The following is a 22,578-nucleotide window of genomic DNA, read 5'->3' on the forward strand; positions in this document are numbered from 1 at the left end:
CACATGTCGGATGTAGTAGCGAAGAACGATACAGTTTGTAGCTCCTTCTCAACAGCCTCACGGCACTCTCTATATAGCTTTGGAAGCGCTGTATGAGAGAAATGTTTACGTCCAGGGAGTTGGTAACGAGGATCCAGTACCTTAATTAGCTGCTTGAATCCTTCATTTTTGACCGTGTTTATTGGTAGCATGTCTTTAGCAAGACAGTAGGCTATGGCATTCGTTATGTCGCTATGTCTCTTAGCTTTTTTGTCATATGGTAAGACGCTGGAGAAAGCCGACTCAATTGACTGTTGCTGCTTCGCAGGGATTCCCCTGGTTGTTTTCGATGACAAATTAGCACTTTCAGTCAGTGATTGAGCGTGCTCTAGTGGGTGGCACTGCTTCAGGTGATGAAAAAGGTTTGTTGTATTTCCAGACTTGGTGGGAACATGCTTTCGGCACGACTTACAGTGCGTGCTACTCTGTTTTTTGTCAGACGTCAAATAGCCGAAATATCGCCACACTACGGAACTTTTCTGGCCCTTCTTTTCGACAATCTCTTCGGCATTTGAACCGTCATCTGTGTTCTCTTCGGTAACGTGGTCACCCAAGCTCTCGGTTGATTTTTCTCTACTTGGTACACTCATTTTCTCCATTACCCGGTCGACACGGCGGTTAGCTGCTTCGCAAACAAATACGCACGTGCGGCTTGGCACTTGTGCTGTACGTAACAAGTCACGTGACGTGGTTCGGCTCTGCGCTACTTAATTTGGATTGGCTGTTCCTTTTTTTTTTTTCTTTTTTTTTTTAAAGAGGAAGAGAGAGAGATGAGGTCTATCGCGATAGTTGTATTTTCCTATCGAGAAGAAGTTATATCACAATACATATCGTTATATCGCCCAGCTCTAGTTCCATATGATGAATAATAATAAACTCAAAAACCCTGGGTCAACCCTGGGTCAACGACCCAGGCATCCTAACACCTCCAGCATGAAGCGCCTGAACCACTTATTTTGGATTTCCGCTTTGGTGTGATGAAGAATCAAATTAAATTCTTCCATCCAAAATCTCGCCATGTTAAAGAATTTGTGGTAGATAACACATTCTTCCACATCCGCAACCAATCTTCCTCTGAGATAGTTACACCTGCTTCTTTTTCCCATCGATGACTGACATATCTTGTTGAGGTCTTTTTCATAGCTCTAAAACTTCTGTACATTTTTCCTATAGTACCACTTATGTTCTCACCATAAGCATCCATAAATATTTGGATCACCCCACTAGCATCTGCGTCAAGCATTCTAATTTCCTTCTGGAAGAAGCTCCGAACCTGTAGGTAACGATAAAAATCTTCCCTGCCGATCTCGTAAATCTGACACGTCCTCAAAATTTATCAGCTCCCCATGCTTCACTATCTGACAGATCGCAGTGATTCCATGCCTGGACCACTCCCTGAATTTATGGTCTAACAATGCTGGAAGGAAGCGTGGAAGATACGCTGGCCATCCCAGCAACCCTATTTCCCTATTAAGACCAAAAATTTTAATCACATCTGCCCATTTTTTCAGGGAAAACTTACCGTATTTTCACGACCATAAGGCGCACTGTGCTAAAAGGCGCAGTCTCAGTTATGTGTGCCATTACTGTATTTAACACACACATAAGGCGCACTGGACCATAGGGCGCATACAAGTACCGTATGCGTATTTAAAAATAAAGCGGGAGCAAACCTGAATTCGGTACCTTACTCACATTTTTATTACCAATAATCGTCATCATCAACAACACACAAGCATACAAGTGTGCGTATTTAAAAATAAAGCAGGAGCAAAACAAAGTTTGGTACTCACATTTTTATCATCAATCAAACCCATCGAAGTCCTCATCCTCTGTGTCTGAATTGAACAGCTGCGCTAAATCTCCATCAAACATGCCAGGTTCACTGTCTTCACCGTCAGAGTCACTTTCCGTGCCGTGCGGCTCCTCGGAAACGATGCCGGCTTTTGCGAAAGCTCGAACAACAGTGCCAGCAGACATGTTAGCCCAAGCATCTACAATCCATTGGCAAATTGTGGCGTAACTCGCCCAGCGCTGCCTTCCACTCTTAGTGAAACTGTGGTCTCCACCGGTCATCCATCGCTCCCAGGCCGCTCGCAGCCTTACTTTGAACGGGCGGTTCACACCGATGTCCAGAGGTTGGAGCTCCTTTGTCAGGCCTCCCGGAATGACAGCAAGCTCACAGTTCATTTGCTTCACAAGTTTTTTCACATCGGCTGTGAGATGGGCACGCATAGAGTCACAGATCAACAGCGATGGTGATGCGTGGAAAAAACCACCTGGTCTCCTTACATACACCTCCCTCAGCCAGTCTTTCATCATTTCCTCATCCATCCAGCCCTTTTCATTTGCCTTAATGATGATTTCTGCTGGAAACTTCTCTTTAGGCAAAGTCTTTCGCTTAAAAATCACCATAGGCGGCAGTTTCTGTCCATTAGCATGGCAGCCAAGCACAACAGTAAAAGAAGACTTTTCATACCCCGTTGTGCGTATCGCTACCGTGCTGGTCCCCTTCTTCTCCACAGTGTGACTCACCGGGATGTCAAAAGTGAGCGGGACCTCGTCCATGTTTGTGATGTGGCTGGGCTGGATGTTTTTGTCGCCGATGTGTTTGCTGCAGTAGGAGCGGAAGATGGCCAGCTTTTCCTTATAATCTGCTGGAAGTTGCTGCGCTACCGTAGTCCTGGTCCGGATGGAAAAATGGCACCGTTTCATAAAACGAAAGCACCAAGACGGACCTCCTTGGAAATGTTCAATGTTCATCTCTTCAGCTAGTGAAACTGCTTTTAGCCGAATGGTGACCGTCGAAACGCTTCTCCCGCTCGCGCTTTGCTCGATGATCCACCACTCGAGTCTTTCCTCCAACTCGAGCCACCTCGCCTTATGTCCGCGGAAACTCAGCTGCGTGTTCTTGACCTGCCGGAGCTTGTTTTCCAGCTTCCTCCATTTGCGAACCATCGATTCGTTAATCTTAAATTCTCTCGCCGCTGCTCGATTTCCATGTTCCTCCGCGTAGCTGATGGCCTTCAGTTTAAACTGTGCTTCGTAAGCGTGTCTCTTTGCCATTTTCAGGGTTGTTAAAACAACGATGTCCTGCATAATGCACATACCTGTTCTTTTATACAGGTATGTGCGATTGTCCCGGTATATACGATCAACGCCCACACTTCACCCTTTAACGTTCTCATGGTGTTCTCTACTACGTCCTCCTTACAACACATAGGGCGCACCGCGCTATAGGGCGCGCCGCACTTTTTGAAGAAAATCTAAGACTTTTAAGTGCGCCTTATGGTCGTGAAAATACGGTACACATAAATTTTGCATCTGATATGCCTGTGGTAAACTCTCAAGAGACCCCAGAACAGACTGTGTTGGGAAATCCATCAAAGAAAGCTCAATGTCCTTCCATTTTGCCTCAAACTTAGAGTTACACCAGCACACTAGAGGTCTGATCTGGGCTGCCAGATAGTAATCCTCAAAGCACGGTAGAGCCATGCCCCCCCCCCCGCTCACCAGCCTGCTGCATTGTTGCATATTTCACTCTTGGCCTTTTATTTCCCCATATGAATCTTGAGCAATGCATATCCCACTCCCTAAATTGTTTTGCTGGAACCTCCACTGGAAGCGCTGCAAACAAATATAGCAGCTTTGGGAGGATATTTATCTTTATTGCTCTAACTCTGCTGCCCAGATCGAGGAGCAGCAGACCCCACCTCTCCAGATCTTCATATATCTTCTTGTTCACCCGATTATAATTAACTTCATATAACAATGCAAGGTCTTTTGTCAGCAGGATCCCCAAATACTCCATTTGAGATTGATGCCATCCGAATCTATATCTTGCTACCAATTGTCTTGAGGGGTTAAAAAAGAACGTCAAGATTTGAGTTTTTTGAATGTTTAGTCTATAACCAGACAGTCTGCCATATTCTTCCAGTATTTCCATAAGCAGAGGAATTCCCTCTTCCGGGTTTCCTAGCGCTACCAGCACGTCGTCTGCATACAAGCAAATTTTATTTTCCACATTCCCCGTTGTAACCCCCGTCAATCAAGTCTCTTCCCTGATGCATTGAGCCAACGGTTCAATGAAAAGGTTAAAGAGCAGCGGGCTCAACGGGCAGCCCTGCCTACAGCCACGTTGTAGTGTTATCCGATTTGAGAGGCTTCCATTAACTTTGATCCTCGCTGTTGGAGACATATAAATCATTCTTATACATTGAATAAACCTGTCACATAGCCCAAATCTCTTCAACACATGAAACAGAAATTCCCACCCGACCGTATCGTATGCCTTTTCCGCATCAAGCCCAATGAGAACTGTTCCAGTTTTCCCTTTAAGTATCTGGTCAATAATATGAATGGCCCTTCTGATATTACCGTGTGTTTGTCTGTTAGCAATGAAGCCTGTTTGATCCTCCTCTATCAGCGTGGGCATCAATGTATCAATGGCGGTGAATGCCTACATTTTGTACAAGGCATGTACAGGGTGGACAGGCAAAAGAAGATTGTTTCTGAGTCTTCTAGCTCAGGAACTTCGTTGCCGATTCATGTAGCACAAGAAAATATTAGCACAGACGCAGGCTGCTGAAGCTGCTGCAGCTGTTGTGCCAGGGACTGTAAAGACAACGCAGTGCCAGTGGAATTTACACAAATTTGCGCAGGGCTAGTAAATCTAGTAGTAGGGACTCGCACCAGGGAAAAAAAGGCTCAGTAATTCTAGTGTTAAGGTGTGAAACAGCTGTGTACTGCCTTTTGTTCCTGGAGAAGGTATTTAACTGAGAGCCATGCTAGGCTCAGGGAGACTCTGCTGACCGTTTGTCCCGCGGTCATGCAGGGACTTCATCAAGCTTGGTTGTCTGTTCTTTGTGTGTTTGATTAAAGAATGTTAACTACCGCTCACCGCTCGTCTGCAGGCTTTATTTAAATGGAAAACTTCCACAACAAAATGGCGTTGTCGACATGATAGTCCATGTGGTCACTGAACAACGGTTTCGTGGACGGGCTGATCACCCCTGAGGGAAAAGGTACCTTTGTCCTACCAGCTGTTGAAGCAAAGGAAATGGAAGAGTCACGGAACCGTGTGTTTCAGTTACCACCGAGATCATCAACTTTGAGGGGACTCCTGCAGATGGGTGAGTTGTAGCTAACTTTGTATACAGTCATGAGGAGTTTTTTGTCTGGCCGAGCCGAGAAGTGCTTGCTGCTCCGGAGTTTGAGTCTCCGGGAGGAAAGTCCTGGGGTTTGAGCCCCCAGGCTTGTGTTCGGTTCCGGTGTTGTGCAAAGAAAAGCAATCTGTCTGCCAGAAAGTAATTGCAAAAACACCAGTCCATCACAGGGAACGGTGGTTCGAGTCCACTGTTGATAATCACGTCTGCACAATACAGTGTGCGGAGTGACGGTATTTTAGCACTTTTCTGCCGAGAAGGGAAGAAGGCCATTGCAGGGGACGCTCTGAATGTAAATATGGGATCTAGATCCAGTAGCGGCGGACGTTTCACCCAGCGGCCAGAGATAAAACTCAATATTTGACTGTATGGTAAGAAATGTGAGTGCAAGTATGTTGTGAGATGAAAGAGAATGGTTGTGTGGGAAAAGTTGATGTGTGTGTAAAAACAGTGAAAAATGGGGCTAAAAATCTTGAAAATTGGGAACAAAAACAAGAAAAGAAAAAAAGAGAGGAGTGTAGAAATGTGTGTAAAAGTTGTTTCCAACTAGCGGGTGAAGGTGGTACACCAGCTCCCCTAGGGTGGACACACACACACAAAATTAGCAGAATTGTTGATAAAAATAAGCAATAAAATAGGAAGAGGGTTTTGTGTTTTTCAACGTAGGGCAACTACAATCTCTCTCTGGGTTTTTAAGAAAGGGGAGTTCAGAACATGAGAGGGGAGATGTGTTGTTTAAGCAATGAGAAGAATGATCAAAATGTCTCAGTGTGTCACTTGCAGGTGAAGAGCAGACCTGGATCAATTTTCCACGTGCAGCAGTCGGAAGAAAATTATAGGTTCTTATTATAGGGCTCTTCAACTGGTGGGGGAGATTGTCACATCTTGCAGGAGCTTTCCTCTCCTCAGGAGCTCCCTCTGCAGGAGGGGGAGATACAGGAGAGGTGGAGGAAGATCTCAGCCTGGGTGTTTATTGTCTTATGTAGTCTGGAAGATGAGTGGATGGTGGGGTGGGTGCAGTTTTCTCTGTGGTGGGGTTGGGTGGACTGTCCCGGGCTCTGTGGGGCCGGGCGGCGCTGCTGCACTGGGCCCCGGTCTGGATGGGCCTGGGCCCCCTTTCCCTGGCGGGTCGCGGAGTATGGGGGTGCCTACTGGGGTCAGCGGGGGAGCTGGCCCCAGGGAGGGGTCACTTGCCCCTCCCTTCCTTCCCTCCCCATCTCCAGCTGCCTCCCTCTTCCCGCTCCACCACAACCACCCACACATGCAGGGCCTTGGAGTAGGGGTATGTCACCAGGGTGCAGAGGAGGCTACCCCCCCCTCTGTCCCCTTCTGGCTGCCTCTGCCTCAATTTTATCCCACAACTTAGACATTCACATTACTCACACTCTCATTACACATACATATAGGATCTTGGGGGTGGGCACGATGCACGGAGTCCAAAGTACCATCAGGGTGTACACCTCACCCCTGGCATCGTTGCCCACCTCTCAATTTTAAATACACGTAGACATTGAGGGCTAGCAGAAGGGACCATGCGCTTACCTGCTGCTCTCTGGCAGGTAGCTCCAAGCCCTCCTGGGTTTTAAATGCACCTTAGAACACACATGCATCAACACTACAATGAGCGGGTGGAGGGAGGTTTGGAGTCTTCTCTCACCCCCATTCTCTGCGACCTGCTGGAGCAGGGGGGCTAGGACTAGGAGGAGGAGTTGGCCGTCCGACTGCGGTCTGGAGTGTGGAGCCTTCCTGCTGCTGCGGAGTCGGGGCGGTCTGCCTCCCCCCACCGCAGGGAAAAGGGAAACACCACCTGGGTCTGGGTGCAGTTCCCCCCTCCAGGGGCGGGGGCACCTAGACCCGGTTTGTAGAGTACGCTTGGGGAGTGTGATCGTGTGTACAACGTCTCTTTATGTCTGTCTCCACGTTGGTTGAGTGTGGAGTAAGTGCATATGAGAGCATGAGGGTGGGAATGGATGTTTGTATCTATGTGTGCCTGTATGTCTGTGTCTATATGTCAGGTTGGGTGTCAGGCGCCACCTCTCTGGGGACATCTCAGGCCCTCCAAGGTTTGGAGGCCTATCTCCCCCTACCACCACTTCCCCTGCCAGTGGTGGACCCCCTCAGACATCGGTGCGTTGGTGGTTCTTTGTGTCCGGGGATGGGCGTCCAGGTACACACCGGCTCACTCCTTGGCGGCCGCTTATCGGGGCCTGGAGCCTGGGGCTCGCTCGGGCCACTTCGGAGGTGGGGTGCCCCCGGCCTCTCGGCCTGGGGCTCGGTCACTCAGGCGCAGCTGGCTGCCGGCGGAGCTCACGGGCGCGTCACTGCAACTCCCCCTGGCTTCTGCTCCGCGGCTGCTGAGTGAGCCCTCATCTGGGACTCTCCTCAGCTCTTTCCGGGACAGTGGCGCAGCTGCCCCTCTGTTGGTCTTCCTTGGTCTCTTGTGTTCTGGGGGCCTCTGGATGTCTGGAGTTTTGATCTCCTCCACACCTGCTTCATGCCCTGGAGGACGGGGCTGTGGCCCCCCCACACCCTCTAGCAGATTATTACATGAAGGAACCTTTTAAAAAACAAAAAACAAGCGCGTCCATGCTCACAGGTGTACACACGGGTGATCACACCCACAAACTACACCCTTTTTGGCTCCTACCTCAAAGCACACTGTGTTCTGTTGATCTTATGTGCTGCACAATAATGTTTAACATTTAGTATTTACTGTCATATTCCCATATATCATTGTGATGTTGTTTATTCTATTACTCTTGTTCTCTTCTGCTTGCTTTCTTTTTTCTTTCTCAGCAGGTGATCCAGGTGATTGATATATGTATTTTTTTTTCTCTGCCCGTTCTGTTGGTTTTTGTCTTTTGCCCTTCTCCCCCGTCCCTCTTCTCAGCTGTTTCTCTTTCCCTCTTTCTTTCTCCCCTTCTTTCCCCCAGTCAAGTCTGTCCCGTATTCAGTAAGTGAAAATAAAATAAACAATAAAAGGTGAATCAAATGGACCATTACGGCAAGGCTGGGATGGTCAGTTTGGTAAAGTAAATCCGTTGGGCATCTTTCTTTGCCTTTAGACAACAATTCTGATGGCAAAAGAGCCAAACGGGACAGGCCAAAAAAAAAAGAAAAAAAAAGAAAGAAAATTATAGGTTAACACCATTAGAAACACTCAAGCCAGGTTTTGGCTGAATTATTTTACAGCTTAACTTCCATGTGTTTGTCACCCTGAGAACACAAGCTCCAAGAATCTCTCCCTGAATACAAGAAATGCAGTTCCAGAACAACGAGATGGATCTCAAGAGCTCACAGCAGTATCCTGAGCAGTGAAGAAAAGGTCCAGCAGCAGCAGCTGTGCAAGACAGCGACAGCAAGGAGAAAAATGGCATCATCATGACTGGATAGATGGAGATGTGCATTTCCAACGAGCTGCAACTTCACTGTGTGTAAATGGACCTTTGAAAAGACTGCCTGAGTTGGACATTTCCCACTTTTGGAGAAAATGGAAAGATGAGACAGTGGAAAACACAGGACAACTGACTCTCACTGGACAAGGGGGGGAGATGAGATGAGACCACAGTGGAAGGAGCCGGGGAGGACATGGAGGAAGGCTGGTTTAGTGTGGGAAATGAAATTTGGGTTTAGGAAACTGGGAAGAAAAAACGACTGCCTTACGTGGAGAATTGAAAAGTGTCTGGACCACTGCAAAGAGGAGAGGTACACAAAAATTACACAAACAGAAAAGTGCATTAATCATACTAACACAAACACACATACAATGAAGCTCATGAAGATCAAACAGTATTTTAAGCATGCGTTTCTGTTACCATCATCTTGTCCGGTTCACTTAGTAGGTTAAGAAGTGATACATAGACTAGTGAACTAGTATTATTTTTGGGGAAGGATGATTGAATCATAGCAGGGGTGAACAGAATGCTGCAGGGGGGTCAGATGAGTGGAGACTAATAGATTATTGAGTTTCTTGTTTCTGATGTGTGGGGGAGGTCTTATCATGACACACATCTGGGTACATGGGAAGAAACTCATCATCTAATAGAATATTGCTGTTGTGCGAGGTGTGTGACTGGTGGATGAAAGTTTTGGGGATTTACTTGGCTGATGCATTTTCTTTTGGTACCACTTTGAACCTGCTAGTTTTGATCTATCATTCTAAGAGAGTACGCTTAGACAAGCCCTAAAACTAGGCCTTCATATTTTTTGATTTTAACAATGCACTTTGATTTTGTGTTTGGCAATTTTCTCTTTTTCAAGCAGGCCTGCAAGATCGGAATCGAAAGCGCTACACAACATGTTGAACAATCGCAAGTGAGCTTCTCCAAAATTAAAATGGGCTCAGGAGAAAGCCACTTATTTGGGACAATCAGAAAACAAGTCCCGGTCAAAAAGGATTCAGCGAGGTAATCCAGTCTAAAAAAGTTTTTTCTTTTTTGAAATGGCGTCATTGCTGGCAGTGGAAACTTATTGCGTCACGAGAGGTTCTACTGTCAGCAAATAACAAATGGGGACTGACTGGACTGGTCCGGGGAAGCTTTCATTTTTAAATTGCAGAGACCGTGACATGAGGGATATGGAAGGATTGACTGAGGCGCAGATGCAGACCATGACCAGGAGAGAAGGCTTCAAGAGGACCAGTGAGAAGCAGGGACCATCTCCAGGACAACTGACAAACGACAGTGGACTGCACCACTGGGCTTTCAGGAGATTGTGAACAGCAAAACCTTAAAATAAAGTGAAAGAGATTCGGCGTTGAGGAAGACAACTAAGGTGTACGACATGCTCTGCCTTAAATCGTCCGCGGCATTAGAACAGAAACTGAGGAATGAAGAGAGCGTGCCAAGCTCCAAAGGTGACAGCACAGAGGGAGATCAGCGTTGGAATTATGACTCTGTAAATGGCACAGACACCAGGAGCCATGACCGTGAAAGGGAATGTCCACCTAATGCTGTTTCACTTTGCCATGCAAAGTACTTTGACACTCTGGAGAAGGCCTGTGCTCTGTATCATTCTTGTTGCCATTTGCACGTGAGAGCTTAAATTGTGGGGAAGATTAAAGATGAACAAAGGGTGGTGAGAGAACAGTGAAGTGAGGATACACAGTGTGAAACTCCTTTAAGTGTACAATAATGTTGATGTGATAAACAGAATGTCAGGAAAGAAATTCTGGTATTAATGTGATTCTTTGATTTAAGAATCAAAGGGTGGGATTGTATAGGAATTTCTTTTACTTATGTATTAATTACATTATTTTATTGTATGATACCTTGATGCCACTGGATTTTAACATGTCTCACACTCATACAGTAAGACAAATGGTGGGGGTCTAGTAAGGAAGTTGGGGGAAGCAGACAACTCCACAGGACGAGTCTTTTGTCTCTTTGAGGACTCTGGTAGGTAGCAAGGGAGTGTGAACCTTAATGTGTGAAACAGCTGTGTACTGCCTTTTGTTCCTGGAGAAGGTATTTAACTGAGAGCCATGCTATGCTCAGGGAGACTCTGCTGACCATCTGTCCCGCAGTCATGCAGGGACTTCATCAAGCTTGGTTGTCTGTTCTTTGTGTGTTTGATTAAAGAATGTTAGCTATCGCTCACCGCTCGTCTGCAGGCTTTATTTAAATGGAAAACTTCCACAACAGGCAAAAAAAAGCTTTTTGCTAAAAAAAAAGATTTAGAGCAGAAGTTTTTTGCACTGCATTTTAAAATGAAAACATATTGCATTTATTTACAATTAAAGACACAGAGCAGAAAGTGTGTTACTGTTTTACATCCACAGACACACAAGAAAAGAAGCAGGCAACATGAGGTCAAGTTATGGCAATTTTATTTGTGTATTTCAGTACATGTATTTAGATTAGAGTTTTTAAAAAACAAACGTCCCAAGAAGAAGGATGGGGTGAAAGAAAGGTGGAGAGAGGAGGAAGAAACTATTGATCTCCTCAAACTCGATGCTGCTGGATCAGTTCTTTCTCAGCAGTCTGCTCCAGAATCCCCTCCTGTCCTCGGCTTGCTTTTCTTTTGCCTTCAGTTCTTTTAAGGTTTTGTTGAGCTGCTCCTCGGCATCTTTAAATTTTTCTTTCAGCTGCTGTTTGGCGAGTTTCACTTTGTGTTTGAGGAGCTCTTTAGCTTCCTTTTTGTGCTTTTGTATTTCTTTAAGTGCGTCTTTGCAGTCTTTCTTGGTCACCACAGAGCCAGTCATTTCTTTCATGAATGCCTTCACCTCAATTTTCTCTTCTGCAAGTTCTTCTTGCACTTTCATCAGTTCCTTCTTCATGTTTTGAGTGTAACTCTTTGTATCTTCCATTTCTTTCTTTGCTTCCTGTATTTTAATTTTCTCTTTCTCCAACACTTTTTGAGCTTCCAACAATTCTTTCTTCATATTTTCAATCTCATTTTCTGCCTCATGTTTACGTTTTTTCTCCTCTTGAAGTTGTTGCTTTACATGCAGTAATTCCTTTCTTAGTTTTTCAGCTTCAGCCATTACATTTGCAGCTTCTTGTGTTGCCAACTGCATTTTCCTTTTTCCCTCTTCAAAAGCTTCCTGCACCTCCTGTAATTCCTGAATCACATTTCCTGCCTCCTTCATTGCAGTTAGATATTTATTTTTGGCTTCTTGTGCTGTGGTTTTCTCTTCCTCCAATGCTTTTTGAGCTTCCAACAGTTCTTTCTTCATGTTTTCATTCTCATTTTCTGCCTGTTGTTTTCCCATTTTCTCTCCTTTAAGTTTGAGACCCACATGCAGTAATTCCTGCAATACTACCTCAGTTTCAAACTTTGAATTTTTAGCTTCTCCTCTTGATTTTTCTGCCTCTTCTTTTAATTTGACATTTTCAGCCTGTATCATTTCAAATTCTTCTTGCAGGTTAATCAGCTGTACTGAATTGTGAGGTGAAGCACTCGCCGATCCTCTTCTCGTTCTCCCTTGATTCATTTTGGCCTTTTAAACAAAGGAACCAACGTTTTGTAGAGGAGTGAAGTGAAGTTTTTGATGTTTTCTTCGTCAACTGTCGTTTGTCCTGCACAGAGATGCTGCTGTAGATGTGTCTCTAGCTGTGTCTGGATACAATGAACAATGCTGTAACTAAGTGCTTGTGTTGCACAGTTCTACTAAACATTCCATTCCATGCATGCTCCGCCCACATGGTCAGGAATGTCAGGTGCTGCATCACCAAATGCTGCTCCCGTTGCCTAGCAATAACAGCTGTTTACCTTTTGGGGTCTGGTTCATTATTTAATAAAGAAAACATGTCCAAGTATTGGGTGCTGAGGCTCAGCGCATATTCTAGCCTGCTGTGTGGGTGGGCAGCTAGAAATCACTGGTGGGCAACATGAGTGAGGAGAAAACTGGAGCAGCCAAGCAGGGAGCTGCAGGTTGCTGGTTTGAGTCTCTGTTCAGATGCTGGTGTCTCCTCTCTCTGAGATGTCTGCAAACGGTCCCAGATAAAACAATAAGGATAATAAACAAACACGTGACTAAAATAACAATTATGACTCTGATGTGTTTCATGTGTAGCAGGATGGCCTCTATACAGCAGTCGCTGCAAGCATCCACATCGCCACACTTACTTTTTTTTAAGCAGGCGTGCTGGGCTCCTCCAAAGGGAAGTTTGAAACTTCATTTCCTTCATGCTGGTGAACTTTTTACCAAATATTTTCATCAAACCTTCTCCATCACTGACAGGGATTGTTTGGATCTTCACACATCTCCACCAACCCTAAAAAATGAGTCTCACTTTGCTCATATAATGCCAGGAGTGTCTCCATATTTCACAAAAGTCTATGCAAACATGTAACAGTATCCCATATTCATAGAAATATTATTGATATTATAACAAAAGCTGTCACCAACACAATTGTCCCAAGTGCTTTTTTATTAGTTATTGCAAATGCTTGATTGCAGTTCTTGCTAGATGACAAAACCACTTATTAGGTTTAGAAGGAAATGACTTTTTCTACATGAGGTAAAGTTGGAGAGCTGTTTCCCCAAACTAAACGAAATCATCATTTAAAAAACTACAATCTGTATTTACTCTGAACATCTGTGTTAACATTTGAAATTGGAGACATGTAAGTGTAACAAACATGTTAAAACATAAGAAATCAGGAAGGGGCATGTATAGGAATTTCTTTTACTTATGTATTAATCACATTATTTTATTGTATGATACCTTGGTGCCACTGGATTTTAACATGTCTCACACTCACACAGTAAGACAAATGGTGGGGGTCTAGTAGGGAAGTTGGAGGAAGCAGACAACTCCACAGGAAGAGTCTTTTGTCTCTTTGAGGACTCTGGTAGGTAGCAAGGGAGTGTGAAAGGAAGTTTTTTGCACTGCATTTTAAAATGAAAACATATTGCATTTATTTACAATTAAAGACACAGAGCAGAAAGTGTGTTACTGTTTTACATCCACAGACACAAGAAAAGAAGCAGGCAACATGAGGTCAAGTTATGGCAATTTTATTTGTGTATTTCAGTACATGTATTTAGATTAGTTTTTAAAAGACAAACAAACGTCCCAAGAAGAAGGATGGGGTGAAAGAAAGGTGGAGAGAGGAGGAAGAAACTATTGATCTCCTCAAACTCGATGCTGCTGGATCAGTTCTTTCTCAGCAGTCTGCTCCAGAATCCCCTCCTGTCCTCGGCTTGCTTTTCTTTTGCCTTCAGTTCTTTTAAGGTTTTGTTGAGCTGCTCCTCGGCATCTTTAAATTTTTCTTTCAGCTGCTGTTTGGCCAGTTTCACTTTGTGTTTGAGGAGCTCTTTAGCTTCCTTTTTGTGCTTTTGTATTTCTTTAAGTGCGTCTTTGCAGTCTTTCTTGGTCACCACAGAGCCAGTCATTTCTTTCATGAATGCCTTCACCTCAATTTTCTCTTCTGCAAGTTCTTCTTGCACTTTCATCAGTTCCTTCTTCATGTTTTGAGTGTAACTCTTTGTATCTTCCATTTCTTTCTTTGCTTCCTGTATTTTAATTTTCTCTTTCTCCAACACTTTTTGAGCTTCCAACAATTCTTTCTTCATATTTTCAATCTCATTTTCTGCCTCATGTTTACGTTTTTTCTCCTCTTGAAGTTGTTGCTTTACATGCAGTAATTCCTTTCTTAGTTTTTCAGCTTCAGCCATTACATTTGCAGCTTCTTGTGTTGCCAACTGCATTTTCCTTTTTCCCTCTTCAAAAGCTTCCTGCACCTCCTGTAATTCCTGAATCACATTTCCTGCCTCCTTCATTGCAGTTAGATATTTATTTTTGGCTTCTTGTGCTGTGGTTTTCTCTTCCTCCAATGCTTTTTGAGCTTCCAACAGTTCTTTCTTCATGTTTTCATTCTCATTTTCTGCCTGTTGTTTTCCCATTTTCTCTCCTTTAAGTTTGAGACCCACATGCAGTAATTCCTGCAATACTACCTCAGTTTCAAACTTTGAATTTTTAGCTTCTCCTCTTGATTTTTCTGCCTCTTCTTTTAATTTGACATTTTCAGCCTGTATCATTTCAAATTCTTCTTGCAGGTTAATCAGCTGTACTGAATTGTGAGGTGAAGCACTCGCCGATCCTCTTCTCGTTCTCCCTTGATTCATTTTGGCCTTTTAAACAAAGGAACCAACGTTTTGTAGAGGAGTGAAGTGAAGTTTTTGATGTTTTCTTCGTCAACTGTCGTTTGTCCTGCACAGAGATGCTGCTGTAGATGTGTCTCTAGCTGTGTCTGGATACAATGAACAATGCTGTAACTAAGTGCTTGTGTTGCACAGTTCTACTAAACATTCCATTCCATGCATGCTCCGCCCACATGGTCAGGAATGTCAGGTGCTGTATCACCAAATGCTGCTCCCGTTGCCTAGCAATAACAGCTGTTTACTTTTTGGGGTCTGGTTCATTATTTAATAAAGAAAACATGTCCAAGTATTGGGTGCTGAGGCTCAGCGCATATTCTAGCCTGCTGTGTGGGTGGGCAGCTAGAAATCACTGGTGGGCAACATGAGTGAGGAGAAAACTGGAGCAGCCAAGCAGGGAGCTGCAGGTTGCTGGTTTGAGTCTCTGTTCAGATGCTGGTGTCTCCTCTCTCTGAGATGTCTGCAAACGGTCCCAGATAAAACAATAAGGATAATAAACAAACACGTGACTAAAATAACAATTATGACTCTGATGTGTTTCATGTGTAGCAGGATGGCCTCTATACAGCAGTCGCTGCAAGCATCCACATCGCCACACTTACTTTTCTTTAAGCAGGCGTGCTGGGCTCCTCCTAAGGGAAGTTTGAAACTTCATTTCCTTCATGCTGGTGAACTTTTTACCAAATATTTTCATCAAACCTTCTCCATCACTGACAGGGATTGTTTGGATCTTCACACATCTCCACCAACCCTAAAAAATGAGTCTCACTTTGCTCATATAATGCCAGGAGTGTCTCCATATTTCACAAAAGTCTATGCAAACATGTAACAGTATCCCATATTCATAGAAATATTATTGATATTATAACAAAAGCTGTCACCAACACAATTGTCCCAAGTGCTTTTTTATTAGTTATTGCAAATGCTTGATTGCAGTTCTTGCTAGATGACAAAACCACTTATTAGGTTTAGAAGGAAATGACTTTTTCTACATGAGGTAAAGTTGGAGAGCTGTTTCCCCAAACTAAACGAAATCATCATTTAAAAAACTACAATCTGTATTTACTCTGAACATCTGTGTTAACATTTGAAATTGGAGACATGTAAGTGTAACAAACATGTTAAAACATAAGAAATCAGGAAGGGGCATGTATAGGAATTTCTTTTACTTATGTATTAATCACATTATTTTATTGTATGATACCTTGGTGCCACTGGATTTTAACATGTCTCACACTCACACAGTAAGACAAATGGTGGGGGTCTAGTAGGGAAGTTGGAGGAAGCAGACAACTCCACAGGAAGAGTCTTTTGTCTCTTTGAGGACTCTGGTAGGTAGCAAGGGAGTGTGAAAGGAAGTTTTTTGCACTGCATTTTAAAATGAAAACATATTGCATTTATTTACAATTAAAGACACAGAGCAGAAAGTGTGTTACTGTTTTACATCCACAGACACAAGAAAAGAAGCAGGCAACATGAGGTCAAGTTATGGCAATTTTATTTGTGTATTTCAGTACATGTATTTAGATTAGTTTTTAAAAGACAAACAAACGTCCCAAGAAGAAGGATGGGGTGAAAGAAAGGTGGAGAGAGGAGGAAGAAACTATTGATCTCCTCAAACTCGATGCTGCTGGATCAGTTCTTTCTCAGCAGTCTGCTCCAGAATCCCCTCCTGTCCTCGGCTTGCTTTTCTTTTGCCTTCAGTTCTTTTAAGGTTTTGTTGAGCTGCTCCTCGGCATCTTTAAATTTTTCTTTCAGCTGCTGTTTGGCGAGTTTCACTTTGTGTTTGAGGAGCTCTTTAGCTTCCTTTTTGTGCTTTTGTATTTCTTTAAGTGCGTCTTTGCAGTCTTTCTTGGTCACCACAGAGCCAGTCATTTCTTTCATGAATGCCTTCACCTCAATTTTCTCTTCTGCAAGTTCTTCTTGCACTTTCATCAGTTCCTTCTTCATGTTTTGAGTGTAACTCTTTGTATCTTCCATTTCTTTCTTTGCTTCCTGTATTTTAATTTTCTCTTTCTCCAACACTTTTTGAGCTTCCAACAATTCTTTCTTCATATTTTCAATCTCATTTTCTGCCTCATGTTTACGTTTTTTCTCCTCTTGAAGTTGTTGCTTTACATGCAGTAATTCCTTTCTTAGTTTTTCAGCTTCAGCCATTACATTTGCAGCTTCTTGTGTTGCCAACTGCATTTTCCTTTTTCCCTCTTCAAAAGCTTCCTGCACCTCCTGTAATTCCTGAATCACATTTCCTGCCTCCTTCATTGCAGTTAGATATTTATTTTTGGCTTCTTGTGCTGTGGTTTTCTCTTCCTCCAATGCTTTTTGAGCTTCCAACAGTTCTTTCTTCATGTTTTCATTCTCATTTTCTGCCTGTTGTTTTCCCATTTTCTCTCCTTTAAGTTTGAGACCCACATGCAGTAATTCCTGCAATACTACCTCAGTTTCAAACTTTGAATTTTTAGCTTCTCCTCTTGATTTTTCTGCCTCTTCTTTTAATTTGACATTTTCAGCCTGTATCATTTCAAATTCTTCTTGCAGGTTAATCAGCTGTACTGAATTGTGAGGTGAAGCACTCGCCGATCCTCTTCTCGTTCTCCCTTGATTCATTTTGGCCTTTTAAACAAAGGAACCAACGTATTGTAGAGGAGTGAAGTGAAGTTTTTGATGTTTTCTTTGTCAACTGTCGTTTGTCCTGCACAGAGATGCTGCTGTAGATGTGTCTCTAGCTGTGTCTGGATACAATGAACAATGCTGTAACTAAGTGCTTGTGTTGCACAGTTCTACTAAACATTCCATTTCATGCATGCTCCGCCCACATGGTCAGGAATGTCAGGTGCTGTATCACCAAATGCTGCTCCCGTTGCCTAGCAATAACAGCTGTTTACTTTTTGGGGTCTGGTTCATTATTTAATAAAGAAAACATGTCCAAGTATTGGGTGCTGAGGCTCAGCGCATATTCTAGCCTGCTGTGTGGGTGGGCAGCTAGAAATCACTGGTGGGCAACATGAGTGAGGAGAAAACTGGAGCAGCCAAGCAGGGAGCTGCAGGTTGCTGGTTTGAGTCTCTGTTCAGATGCTGGTGTCTCCTCTCTCTGAGATGTCTGCAAACGGTCCCAGATAAAACAATAAGGATAATAAACAAACACGTGACTAAAATAACAATTATGACTCTGATGTGTTTCATGTGTAGCAGGATGGCCTCTATACAGCAGTCGCTGCAAGCATCCACATCGCCACACTTACTTTTCTTTAAGCAGGCGTGCTGGGCTCCTCCAAAGGGAAGTTTGAAACTTAATTTCCTTCATGCTGGTGAACTTTTTACCAAATATTTTCATCAAACCTTCTCCATCACTGACAGGGATTGTTTGGATCTTCACACATCTCCACCAACCCTAAAAAATGAGTCTCACTTTGCTCATATAATGCCAGGAGTGTCTCCATATTTCACAAAAGTCTATGCAAACATGTAACAGTATCCCATATTCATAGAAATATTATTGATATTATAACAAAAGCTGTCACCAACACAATTGTCCCAAGTGCTTTTTTATTAGTTATTGCAAATGCTTGATTGCAGTTCTTGCTAGATGACAAAACCACTTATTAGGTTTAGAAGGAAATGACTTTTTCTACATGAGGTAAAGTTGGAGAGCTGTTTCCCCAAACTAAACGAAATCATCATTTAAAAAACTACAATCTGTATTTACTCTGAACATCTGTGTTAACATTTGAAATTGGAGACATGTAAGTGTAACAAACATGTTAAAACATAAGAAATCAGGAAGGGGCATGTATAGGAATTTCTTTTACTTATGTATTAATCACATTATTTTATTGTATGATACCTTGGTGCCACTGGATTTTAACATGTCTCACACTCACACAGTAAGACAAATGGTGGGGGTCTAGTAGGGAAGTTGGAGGAAGCAGACAACTCCACAGGAAGAGTCTTTTGTCTCTTTGAGGACTCTGGTAGGTAGCAAGGGAGTGTGAAAGGAAGTTTTTTGCACTGCATTTTAAAATGAAAACATATTGCATTTATTTACAATTAAAGACACAGAGCAGAAAGTGTGTTACTGTTTTACATCCACAGACACAAGAAAAGAAGCAGGCAACATGAGGTCAAGTTATGGCAATTTTATTTGTGTATTTCAGTACATGTATTTAGATTAGTTTTTAAAAGACAAACAAACGTCCCAAGAAGAAGGATGGGGTGAAAGAAAGGTGGAGAGAGGAGGAAGAAACTATTGATCTCCTCAAACTCGATGCTGCTGGATCAGTTCTTTCTCAGCAGTCTGCTCCAGAATCCCCTCCTGTCCTCGGCTTGCTTTTCTTTTGCCTTCAGTTCTTTTAAGGTTTTGTTGAGCTGCTCCTCGGCATCTTTAAATTTTTCTTTCAGCTGCTGTTTGGCCAGTTTCACTTTGTGTTTGAGGAGCTCTTTAGCTTCCTTTTTGTGCTTTTGTATTTCTTTAAGTGCGTCTTTGCAGTCTTTCTTGGTCACCACAGAGCCAGTCATTTCTTTCATGAATGCCTTCACCTCAATTTTCTCTTCTGCAAGTTCTTCTTGCACTTTCATCAGTTCCTTCTTCATGTTTTGAGTGTAACTCTTTGTATCTTCCATTTCTTTCTTTGCTTCCTGTATTTTAATTTTCTCTTTCTCCAACACTTTTTGAGCTTCCAACAATTCTTTCTTCATATTTTCAATCTCATTTTCTGCCTCATGTTTACGTTTTTTCTCCTCTTGAAGTTGTTGCTTTACATGCAGTAATTCCTTTCTTAGTTTTTCAGCTTCAGCCATTACATTTGCAGCTTCTTGTGTTGCCAACTGCATTTTCCTTTTTCCCTCTTCAAAAGCTTCCTGCACCTCCTGTAATTCCTGAATCACATTTCCTGCCTCCTTCATTGCAGTTAGATATTTATTTTTGGCTTCTTGTGCTGTGGTTTTCTCTTCCTCCAATGCTTTTTGAGCTTCCAACAGTTCTTTCTTCATGTTTTCATTCTCATTTTCTGCCTGTTGTTTTCCCATTTTCTCTCCTTTAAGTTTGAGACCCACATGCAGTAATTCCTGCAATACTACCTCAGTTTCAAACTTTGAATTTTTAGCTTCTCCTCTTGATTTTTCTGCCTCTTCTTTTAATTTGACATTTTCAGCCTGTATCATTTCAAATTCTTCTTGCAGGTTAATCAGCTGTACTGAATTGTGAGGTGAAGCACTCGCCGATCCTCTTCTCGTTCTCCCTTGATTCATTTTGGCCTTTTAAACAAAGGAACCAACGTATTGTAGAGGAGTGAAGTGAAGTTTTTGATGTTTTCTTTGTCAACTGTCGTTTGTCCTGCACAGAGATGCTGCTGTAGATGTGTCTCTAGCTGTGTCTGGATACAATGAACAATGCTGTAACTAAGTGCTTGTGTTGCACAGTTCTACTAAACATTCCATTTCATGCATGCTCCGCCCACATGGTCAGGAATGTCAGGTGCTGTATCACCAAATGCTGCTCCCGTTGCCTAGCAATAACAGCTGTTTACTTTTTGGGGTCTGGTTCATTATTTAATAAAGAAAACATGTCCAAGTATTGGGTGCTGAGGCTCAGCGCATATTCTAGCCTGCTGTGTGGGTGGGCAGCTAGAAATCACTGGTGGGCAACATGAGTGAGGAGAAAACTGGAGCAGCCAAGCAGGGAGCTGCAGGTTGCTGGTTTGAGTCTCTGTTCAGATGCTGGTGTCTCCTCTCTCTGAGATGTCTGCAAACGGTCCCAGATAAAACAATAAGGATAATAAACAAACACGTGACTAAAATAACAATTATGACTCTGATGTGTTTCATGTGTAGCAGGATGGCCTCTATACAGCAGTCGCTGCAAGCATCCACATCGCCACACTTACTTTTCTTTAAGCAGGCGTGCTGGGCTCCTCCAAAGGGAAGTTTGAAACTTCATTTCCTTCATGCTGGTGAACTTTTTACCAAATATTTTCATCAAACCTTCTCCATCACTGACAGGGATTGTTTGGATCTTCACACATCTCCACCAACCCTAAAAAATGAGTCTCACTTTGCTCATATAATGCCAGGAGTGTCTCCATATTTCACAAAAGTCTATGCAAACATGTAACAGTATCCCATATTCATAGAAATATTATTGATATTATAACAAAAGCTGTCACCAACACAATTGTCCCAAGTGCTTTTTTATTAGTTATTGCAAATGCTTGATTGCAGTTCTTGCTAGATGACAAAACCACTTATTAGGTTTAGAAGGAAATGACTTTTTCTACATGAGGTAAAGTTGGAGCTGTTTCCCCAAACTAAACGAAATCATCATTTAAAAAACTACAATCTGTATTTACTCTGAACATCTGTGTTAACATTTGAAATTGGAGACATGTAAGTGTAACAAACATGTTAAAACATAAGAAATCAGGAAGGGGCATGTATAGGAATTTCTTTTACTTATGTATTAATCACATTATTTTATTGTATGATACCTTGGTGCCACTGGATTTTAACATGTCTCACACTCACACAGTAAGACAAATGGTGGGGGTCTAGTAGGGAAGTTGGAGGAAGCAGACAACTCCACAGGAAGAGTCTTTTGTCTCTTTGAGGACTCTGGTAGGTAGCAAGGGAGTGTGAAAGGAAGTTTTTTGCACTGCATTTTAAAATGAAAACATATTGCATTTATTTACAATTAAAGACACAGAGCAGAAAGTGTGTTACTGTTTTACATCCACAGACACAAGAAAAGAAGCAGGCAACATGAGGTCAAGTTATGGCAATTTTATTTGTGTATTTCAGTACATGTATTTAGATTAGTTTTTAAAAGACAAACAAACGTCCCAAGAAGAAGGATGGGGTGAAAGAAAGGTGGAGAGAGGAGGAAGAAACTATTGATCTCCTCAAACTCGATGCTGCTGGATCAGTTCTTTCTCAGCAGTCTGCTCCAGAATCCCCTCCTGTCCTCGGCTTGCTTTTCTTTTGCCTTCAGTTCTTTTAAGGTTTTGTTGAGCTGCTCCTCGGCATCTTTAAATTTTTCTTTCAGCTGCTGTTTGGCCAGTTTCACTTTGTGTTTGAGGAGCTCTTTAGCTTCCTTTTTGTGCTTTTGTATTTCTTTAAGTGCGTCTTTGCAGTCTTTCTTGGTCACCACAGAGCCAGTCATTTCTTTCATGAATGCCTTCACCTCAATTTTCTCTTCTGCAAGTTCTTCTTGCACTTTCATCAGTTCCTTCTTCATGTTTTGAGTGTAACTCTTTGTATCTTCCATTTCTTTCTTTGCTTCCTGTATTTTAATTTTCTCTTTCTCCAACACTTTTTGAGCTTCCAACAATTCTTTCTTCATATTTTCAATCTCATTTTCTGCCTCATGTTTACGTTTTTTCTCCTCTTGAAGTTGTTGCTTTACATGCAGTAATTCCTTTCTTAGTTTTTCAGCTTCAGCCATTACATTTGCAGCTTCTTGTGTTGCCAACTGCATTTTCCTTTTTCCCTCTTCAAAAGCTTCCTGCACCTCCTGTAATTCCTGAATCACATTTCCTGCCTCCTTCATTGCAGTTAGATATTTATTTTTGGCTTCTTGTGCTGTGGTTTTCTCTTCCTCCAATGCTTTTTGAGTTTCCAACAGTTCTTTCTTCATGTTTTCATTCTCATTTTCTGCCTGTTGTTTTCCCATTTTCTCTCCTTTAAGTTTGAGACCCACATGCAGTAATTCCTGCAATACTACCTCAGTTTCAAACTTTGAATTTTTAGCTTCTCCTCTTGATTTTTCTGCCTCTT

Source organism: Diplotaxodon limnothrissa, linkage group LG1 (assembly GCF_057381915.1).
Source record: "Diplotaxodon limnothrissa isolate DT_005_m linkage group LG1, D_limnothrissa_male_GT1.1, whole genome shotgun sequence".
Taxonomy (NCBI): domain Eukaryota; kingdom Metazoa; phylum Chordata; class Actinopteri; order Cichliformes; family Cichlidae; genus Diplotaxodon; species Diplotaxodon limnothrissa.